Source organism: Akebia trifoliata, chromosome 11, assembly GCF_017979445.1.
Source record: "Akebia trifoliata isolate Shusen 1 chromosome 11, ASM1797944v1, whole genome shotgun sequence".
NCBI classification, from domain to species: domain Eukaryota; kingdom Viridiplantae; phylum Streptophyta; class Magnoliopsida; order Ranunculales; family Lardizabalaceae; genus Akebia; species Akebia trifoliata.
In genome coordinates, this window is record NC_141385.1 from 22,525,037 (window position 1) to 22,535,706 (window position 10,670).

A 10,670-nucleotide genomic window follows, 5' to 3' on the forward strand; every position below is an offset into this window, starting at 1 on the left:
CCACCCTACCCCCAATATATCTACTATTGATGCCTAGTAATTCTACGGCTTGAGACTTGAGATCGTCATTTCAAGTGTCGGGGATGAACACATCAAATTTGATCATCAACCAACAATGTGTGTACTTCGGTATGCATCGAGGTTTGAAGATCGGGTAACTATAAACCCACCTATTAGCTACATGCATGTGCCAAATTAGACAAATCTAGGACACGAGTTTCCAAGAATATATCGGCCCCTGGAACAAAGTTGTATTTGTTTAGCCACTTTTGGGCCTTGAAGCCAAATATGTAAGCCCACGAATGCAACCTTGTATAGACTAGGATTTCATTTCTTTGTTTTTCCTTTCTCCTTAGGTAAAAGGGGGAAGATGTACTTGATGCATCATGTAAAAAAAATAGTGAAGGACCTTCAAAACAAGGGCCAAGAAACCAATTTCTGTGAATTGTAGAAACTAGATTTCTTTCTGGTTCATGCTCATAACACGGATAAACAAAAATGTGCCATATCCGTGCTTGAAGCAGGGATAAAACAATGAATGTCTCATCCGTGCTTAAAGCACGGATAAGAAAATGATGGTTCTATCCGTGCTCCAAACACGGACTAATATGAATCTGGAACAACAAATAAGCACAAGCAAGATTTGCGAAACTCCCAATCATTGTTTAACATTGATGGCACCCTTAATGGGAATCCTAAATGTTGAAAAACTAGACAAAATGGATCCTTCTAACCAATGATTTAAAAAAACAGTATTTACTCGTTAATGAGTTAAATCGAAATAGTTTAAAACTTTGGGCTCAAACGGGCCCACTACGTTTCTTATAACCACGAGGGGTTATCTAACTAACCAAATTGACCCCGAGATCCGAGGATAAGTGGAATCTAATAACCTCAAGATTCCTATCAACCATTTAAAAAAAATAATAATAATAAAAGAAAAAAATGTGTGGATTTTCTCAAATCAAACTAGGTCCACAACCCGTATCAACTCCGAATCAGGTCCACGACCCGTATCTATCTCAAATCGGGTCCACAACCCGTATCCATCTAAATCGGGTCCATGACCCATATCCATCCAAACCAGGTCCGCAACCCATATCCATTTTGAATTGGGTCCACGACCTGTATCCATCCGAATCGGGTCCACGACCCATATCCATCCAAACTGGGTCGAGGACCCATATCTATCCAAATTAGGTCCATGACCCATATCCATTTTGAATCAGATCCACAATCCAATTGACCCAAACCGGGTCCACAATCCAACTTCGACCCAAACCAAGTCCAAGATCCATATGTGACCCAACAAGGTCAACAATAGGTCGCTCAAACCAAATGAACTCAATCATTTTCCAATAAAATATATTTAAAAAAAATATAAAAAAATTCAAAGGCGCCAATTGCAGTTCTTGATCAAAGTCGGTGCCTAAGAACGATCTTGCCGTGTTGATACGAGGAGAATAAACTACATCTATTCAAGAAAATGAGGTGATTTAAGAGTACCCTTGTTAAAGCATTGTGCGCAACTTCTTCCCTAGGGATCAGACTTGCCAACCTTGGTCTTAGAGAATTGAATTGGAGGTTAACAAAAAAGTGTGTGTTCTTCCAACTAGACTTCTCAAAAATTTTATTTTACAAAATGTCTTCCAACTTCGTGTTGATGCTAGCCATGTGCTGATGTTACCCCTTGTTTTCAAAATAATACCAACTCCGTGTTGATGCCAACTCCTTCATGATAAAATCCCTTTTTCAAAACTATGCCAACTAAGTATTGATGCTAGCTTCGTGGTGATGAAATCTATTTTTCAAAATGTTTTACCAACTCCGTGTTGATGCCAGCTCTGTGCTGATGTAATCCTTTGTCAAAATTTTACCAAATCCATGTTGATGCTAGCTCCATGCTGATCTAATTATTTTTAAAAATATGCAATTCAGCTTTTTGCTAATGCTAACTCCATGTTGATGTCAACTTTGCATTGATGCAATTATTTTCAAAAATACAAGATCTAACTCCGTGCTGATGCCAACTCCGTGTTAATTCCACCTCTGTGTTGAGAAAATTATTTAAAAAAAATGCAATCCAGCTCCTTATTGATGCCAACTCGGTGTTGATGCCAGCTTCATGCTGATTCTGACTCCATGCCGATACTAGCCCCGAGCTGATGTAACTCGCTTTCTCAAAAATACACAATCCAGCTTCGTGCTGATGCCAACTCCATGTTGATACTAGCTCCGTGCCGAAGAATCTTTTTTCTTTAAAACTTATTTATTTTATAATAAATAACTTGACCCGACCTAATAAAACATCATGCATTTTCCTTTTTTGCAAATAAGATAGTAATGCTTGGTCTTCTGTACACACATGTGGCCAAATGAAATAAATATAAAAAATCAGAGGAGCCTCCGTATTTTCTCAAATCCTTAACCACCACCATGAATACCTCTGAAGCACCACAGCCTGCAGTGACCAAAACATCAAATATTGATACAAGGATCACAACATTATTGAAAACTACTTAGCGGCAAGAAAAGATGTTAAGTGTTGTATTAGCTAATGCCAACTTCATACAAGCCCAAACGATATAGCACAAAACATCAGGATCAAATCAAGATCTTTTCGAACAACCTCCACAAGGGCCATAGACCACCCTGCCACCCATAGTTCCAGGATACCAAGGGCCCCCGTTCTACATTATGTGGAATTGACCACCCCCTGTGTTCATTCCTAATGACGAGTGTGAGTATAGGGTCACAGAAGCCAAGAGTATGACAGATGAAAAGATGGCCCAACAAATCGAATCTCTTCAAAAAGAAATGAGGAGAATCAAAGGACTCAACACCATGAGAGGAACTCAATTTAAGGACCTCTACTGTTTTCATAATGCACAACTGTCGACCAAGTTCAAGTGTCTAGAATTTGAGAAATATAATGGAGTAGGGTGTCCTCTATCGCATCTAAAGTTGTACTGCGGATCAATGTGCCAGTATGGTGAAGATGACAGACTACTGGTCCAACTATTTCAAGGAAGTCTAATGGGGCTAACCCTTAAATGGTTCTCAAAACTAGATCATACGCTCATCAAAAATTGGAAAGACCTAGCAGAAATGTTCTGGCACAATTACCAGTTTAATATAGATGTGGGGTTAGATAGGAATGACATGGCTAAGATGACATGAAAACAAAGGAAAACAGTGAAAGAGTACGCCCAGAGGTGGTGAGAGTCTACTTCACAAGTAAGGCCTGCAATTATTGAACAAAAGATGAACACCACGTTTATCTCAACATTAGGGTACGTTTTTTATACTCATCTGGTGGGACACACTATAGGCACCTTTCCAAATCTGGTATAAGTAGTAGATCGGGTCAAAGACGGGATTCGTACCGGTCTGATATTTGACTTTACAAGCCTAGGGGCAGCAGTAGGGATACCTCCATAGAGGAAGCCGGCACCTGCGGAAAAGAAAAGAGAAGAAACACATTAAAAATGTACAACTGAACCAACCATTCTTCATCCCGGTACCAACACCGAGACCACAAGCTTCGTCGATCTCACGGGCTCCGACGCCTCTACCAACCTAGACCCCTGCACTTCAGAACCCATTTCGAGCAAACCCTCCGCCAATTGCACAGCAAACACCACAATATGGGCAGAACCAACAAACACGGCCTAATAGAGTCAACAATGTGTTCATCAGATTGCTAATGATACTATCAGAATTACTCTCGATCTTGCTCAGGAGAGAATATCTCACGAAACAACCACCTAATCCATAAGCTACAAAAGGACCAGGGTACAACCCTAGCTTGTTTTGTGAATTCCATATGGGTGTACCGAGGCACTCTACAGATTAATGTTGGCAACTCAAACATCAGGTACAGAACTTGATAGATAAAAAGGATCTCATATTAGATGGACCAGTGAATCCCACTCAACAGTAGAACATCAATCAAAACCCCCTACCTACTCACAATGGAGGGGGAAGGGGGAAGCGGGAATGCAATAAATGTCATTCTCAGAGAACTAGACTTTAATCCATCAACTTTAATAGCTCCTATCGGGTCGAAGATCAGAATCCACCTAACGAAAGAACCAGAGACATCAACAGTTAATGTTATTACCCAATATATGACAACTCTTCGTCAAGATTCTTGATTGCCACTCAGAATAACTTATCTCACCATCCATCCTACTTATCAAATTCTCAATACTGCTACCCGTCCACCTCTCATTATACCTTATACATTGCCAAATCCCTAAAATACGACTCGACCCCCCTTCATATACCTTACACTTCATCCTCACAACCACCACTCATCATTCCTTATACTCCATCAATCCCCCAAGCAGCTCATCCCATCACCACAACATCCAAATCACAACTACCATGCCTTATCCCCAACGTAAAACCCGATCTACCCCCAATGACCATACTTTCACCAAAACCATTCTCATATAGCTCTAACCAAGCAGTGTTATAGAGCTACAAGACAACTATCATCACATCAATAGGGGTCCAGACAATGAAGAAGGCAATGGTGGCTGACATTGGCCACATGAAAAAATTAAGGAGATGACAAAGGGTGCTAGTTAAAGGGATAAGAATCGAAAAGAAAAAATAGCAAAGGGGTCAGTAGATGAAGAGAAAATGAAAGCAAAAGGAAATGGCAAAATGGATGAGGGTGACAAGAAAGAGGAAAAGGTGAAAGTGTCAGATAAGGAAGTGGCGAACTTCATTAAGCTTATTCACAAGAGTGAGCATAATATAGTGGACTAATTGAACAAACACCACCTCAGATCAACATTTTGAGTCTTCTATAAAAATCAGAGGAACACCAAAAAGTACTATTGAGAATTCTAGGAAAATCACATGTACCTATGATCACTTCGTTAGCACAGTTGGAATAGACAGTTGGTCAGATCATGGCTCCCAATCCTATTATTTTCACCAAAAATGAATTCATGCTAGAGGGGCGGGGGCACGTCGAAACGTTAAATATCATGGTCATGTGCAAGGGCATGATAGTTGTTAGAGTGTTAATTGACAATGGCTTAGCCCTCAATGTCTGTCCTTTCGAAACCTTTCGGTAACTCAACGTTGACTGGTTGCATGTCAAACCCAACAATAAGGTTGTCTGAAGTTTTGATAGTTCAAGAAGGGATTCCTTGGGAGAAGTGCACTTATCTATAACAATAGGCCCTTGCACATTTGAGGTAACATTCGAAATCATGGAAATCCCGACAACATTCAACCTACTGCTAAGAAGACCATGGATCCACATTGTAAGGGCAGTACCTTCCTCTTTGCACCAAAGAGTTAAATTTATCATAGGGCAGAGGATGATGTCTGTCTTAGTAGATAACCTAATCCTGATAGGAAGAGCTCTAGACGTTCATTTTATTGACATAGAACTGACGAAGGACAATGTATTGTACCATTCCTACCAATTCGCTATCGTTAATAACGTCGAGAAGGGAAAGAAGAAGGTAAAAATAGAACTATCAAGGGAAAATATGATGATTGGATGGGTATTGAAGAAAACAAGTTACCAACCTAGACAGGGGTTAGGGCTGGAAGGAAAAGGGAAAGCCACTTTGGTGGTAGCAAAGAAACACACCCTTTACTTCTACTTGGGGTTCAGACCTACAAAAAAGGATATATCGGATATGAACGACAAAAAGAGAAAACTCCGGTTAGTCAGAAAATAAAATTAGAAATCAAATGTCTAGGATTTGGGCAAAGTTTCTCATATCAACGTTAGCTTTTAAAAATGTCAAGCCAGACTCGACAGCTTATCAAAATCACTGCCACCAAGGTCAGTCAAAAAGTTGAGAACAGTAAGTTTCAAACCCAAGTGCATTCAAGAAGACACGGTTGTTGATTCCCGACTATCCCTCGTGGAAGGCATTGATGTCATGTTCAATGGGGATTCCAATGACAAAAGAGCCCGCAAAAGCAAAAGTTACTGCAAGCAAAGAGAATAAATCACATTTTTCCCATCACCATCGACTGGGCATCAGTCATCATCCCACCAAGCTTGGGAGCAACCATACCCTACCCTAATAGTAGTCAACCGGAGGTAATAATCATCTTCGAACTACCAAAGGAATCACCTTCCCATCTTATCTAACCCATCAAAGAAGGGGAAGTTTTGAACAACTGGGAAGAATTCCCTTTAACCCTAGAGGCTGTTGAGGTTTCCAAAAAAAACGTCGATAGAAAATCTAATTTGCTCGAGGAGCACAACAAGCCCTCGTCCTTGGGGAAAAATTGTTTTGAGGGCTCCCTATCCTTACTAATGAATTTGCATGATTCTTCTTCTTATTTCAGATATCCAGAAAACTACAAAAAAATAAATATTTCTCAAAAATTAAAAAAATTAAAAATATCTCAAAAAACAAAAAACTCAAAACCCTTTCAAAATCATAAAAAATAGATATTTTTCAAAAACCAAAAGAAGATTTTTTAAGGGATTTATCTCGATCAAATGAGTACTCAGATAAAATAGAGTTTATAAAGGATGAGTATGATTTTGATCTCGAACTTGACTTTGACCTCATGAGAATCGAAGAAAAGTCTGAGGATGAAATGGGATACCCGCTTAAAGAAATAAAAAACTAGGTAGAACGTCACAAGAAAGGTGTTTAGTCAAACATTGAGGATATAGACTGGATCAATCTTGGTACCAAAGATGATCCACGAATCGTCAAGATTGGAGCCTTACTAACATAACAGAAAAATTAAGAAATGATCGAACTCTTACAAAATTATCAAGATTTCTTTGCATGGTCATACAGAGATATTCTTGGGTTAGACATAGATCTTGTCATTCACAAACTACCAATCGCTCCCGAAATAAAGTCGATCAAGCAAAAACTGAGAAGATTAAAGTCAGAATGGACCCTCAAGATCAAGGATGAGGTCATGAAATAGTTCCAAGCCAGATTCCTTGTAGTTTTTACGTACCCCGAGTGGCTAGCTAACGTTGTCCCAATACCCAAGAAAGATGGGAAGGTATGCATGTGTGTTGACTATCAGAATTTGAACAAAACCCGTCTTAAGGATGACTTCCCACAACCACACATAGACACTCTAGTCGATAGCACAGCAGGACATGGCATGTTCTCGTTCATGGACGGCTTCTCAGGCTATAACCAGATAAAATGACAAAAGAAAACCAGAAAAAGACCGCATTCATTACACCCTAGGGCATTTTCCACTACAAAGTCATGTCATTCAGGTTAAAGAACGTAGGGGCGACATATCAACGTGCAATGATAGCATTATTCCATGATATGATCCATAAAGAAATTGAGGTTTATGTAGACGACATGATCACAAAGTCTGGTATAAAAGAAGACAACCCGATAAATCTTAAGAAGTTGTTTGACAGGTTAAGAAAGTAAAGTTTGAGGCTCAACCCAATAAAATGTGTATTCGGGACAACATCGGCTAAACTAATTGGATTTATAACCAATAGAAGAAGTATCGAGATATATTCGACAAAGACCAAATATATCCTCGAAATGAAGGTACCTATTTTAGAAAGGGATGTTCGAGCATTCTTGGGGAGAATACAGTATATCGATCGATTAATTGCTCAACTCACACCTATCTGTGAGCCAGTCTTCAAGTTGTTAAGAAAGGATACGCCAAATAAGTGGAACAATGACTGTGAGGAAGCTTTCGACAAGATCAAGTAATATCTACTCAATCCACCAGTCTTAATCCCTCTTACTCCAGGGCAACCTCTGCTAATGTATATCTCAGTGCAAGAAACGTCAATGGGGTGTGTACTAGGGCAATATGATGAATCGGGATGAAAAGTGAAAGCGTCATCGATTCGCAGGGTGTGCAGATCCGCTTTTGATTTTTGAGGTCTGGGAATTGTCACCTAGTTATTATGGTCTAGGAACCGAGCATCGACTCAAGAAGAATAAAAATAACTAATCTATTTAAAAAAAATACTGAGTCTGGGGATCACGTTATGGGATCGGAAAGTGTTAGGTACCAACCCCGACCAGCAAACGCCGATTTCTACTAATTCCCAAGAATATGACATTGCTAAAGACCTAAAATAAATAAAAAAGATAAAGAAATTATACCTGTGACAATCGCAACGACTTGTTCCCTCAGATATGGTAGAATAGCTTCTCGTATAAATTCTTCTCGTTTTGTTCTATTACCGGATCTGCTTCGGATCTCCAAAATAATGTATCTCCTCCTTTGATCTGAGTTTTTCCTAGTTTTGTGATGAGTTTCTAGGTGGTTTTTGGAGAGTTTTGAGAGTCTTTTTGATAAAAGTTAGAGTTTGGATGATAGATAAGGGGTTAGGGCTTCAAAATCAGGGTTTTAAGAAGGCTAGGGTGGCTTTTTGACCTACTTTTTCTACGATTTTCTTTGACCTACAAAATTATGTTGTGGAGGCATTCTATTTATAGAGTTTTTTGGGTAGAGTTTGTGTTTGATAAGGTTTCTTTTAGGATTTTAATTAGGGTTTTGACTTTAGTCTTATGAGATTGACTTAGTCTTTTTAAATTAGGGTTTTGACTTAAGTCTTATGAGATTGACTTGGTTTCTTTAGATTAGGGTTTTAATTAGGGTTTTGACTTAAGTCTTATGAGATTGACTTAGTTTCTTTAAATTAGATTAAATTAATTTTATTAAGATTTTACTTTACGTTAATTAATATTTTATTTATTAATTAAAAATTTTAAAATTTGAAAAATTATCGTTTTGCCCCCGAAGAGAACTTTTGCGTTTCAAGTCGGTTTTCGATGTTCCAGAATGTTTTGAAATCGATTTTTCTTATGGAATTCAATGGGATTATTGGTTTATATCACTTATGAGATTTTTTGGCATGAAATGATTGTCAACCCTTATGAGGGGCATTTTCATAATTTTGTCGAATTTGGTGAAAAATTGGCGAAATGGTTTATTTGATTTCACTTTGTTATTTTATGGTTCGAATGGATTTTTTAAGCGTAAGGGGGCTTTAAGGATGTTTTGATGTTAGGGTATTTTGGTAATTTGATCATTTTTAAGTGATTTTTATCGTAAAGCTTCTTTTTGTCTACAAGATGATAATTTCTATGTTTTTTGAGTTATATTTTCCTAGCGTAGCGTGGTTTCTACAATTTTGTTAGTTTGAGATACCTCATCTGAATTTGTGAAACATATCTAGTAACAAATAAAGCCTTAGGAAAATCATCCATCATTGGGAACCATCATCTATTACCTTAGCAAGAAGTTTACTGAGTACGAAACGAAATATTTGACACTTAAGAAGACTGGCTGTGCATTAATCTGGGCATTTCAACGACTACGCCCATTATTTGTTTAGTTACTCGACTATGCTTATTGCCATAATAGACCCCCTGAAGTATCTCTTCAAGAAATCAGCGTTAACAGGTCGTACAACGAAATGGTAATTATTGTTATCTGAGTTTGACATCACCTATGTCACTCAAAAGGCTATCAAGAGACAAGTCATCACAGATCACTTAGCCGAGCACCCATTGACTGATTTCGAACCATTGAAAACAAATTTTTCTGACGAAGCCATATTACTCATTGAAGTTGAGGACGATGACGAAAAACCAAGCTAGAAAATGTACTTCAACGGAGTAGTTACCTAGAAAGGGAACGGAATAGGAGCAGTCTTGATCTAGCCAAATGGGTCTCACGTACTAATCACTATCAGATTAAAGTTCCAATGTTCCAATAATGAGGTAGAGTACGAAGCATGCATAGTAGGGTTGAAAGCAACATTAGATATTGAGGTAAATAAAATTTATGTTTTTGGAGATTCAAGCCTAATAGTCTATAAGACTATTGGAGAATAGAAGACTCAAGAGCAAAAATTGATCCCTTACCATGAGTATCTCAAAGAATTAAGCTCAACCTTTAATAGGATTTCATTCACATACATGCCGAGAGCTAAAAATCAATTCGCATATGCACTAGCTACACTAGCTTTCAAAAGATCTAGTCGTCGACCCTAGTAAGATTGAAATTCAAGATAAGCAGGTTTATTGTCTACTTGTCGAAGTAGTAAAGCCCAAAGAAAAACCATGGTACTCAGACACCAAGGCATACCTAAAAAATCGAACCCTCCCATCGGACGCAACACCAAATGATTGAAGGACCATCGGACGCAACACCAAATGATTGAAGGACCATTCAAAAATTGGCAGGTCAATTATTCTTGAGCAATGGTATTCTGTACAAGAAATCTCATCGAGAAGTCCTACTTCGATGAATAGTAAAAACAGAAGTAAAATAACTGATCGAGACTGTGCATGATGAAGTTTGTGGACCCCACATGAATGGTCACATGCTAGCCAAGAAGATCATGAGGATGGGATATTATTGGACAATCATGGAAAATAACTGTTATCAACATGTTCGAAAATGCCATCTATGCCAGATTTATGCCAACAAGATCAATATTTCGCCTTCAGAATTATATAACATGACTATTCCTTGGCCTTTCTCACCTTGGGGTATGGACGTCATCTAGTCGCTATTGATTACTTCACCAAATGGGTATAAGTGGCATCCTATTCCAATGTCACGAAAAACAATGTCTTGAAGTTTGTCAAGAACAACATCATCTTTCAGTATGAGCTTCTCAACGGATTAGTAATTAACAACGCCAAAAACTT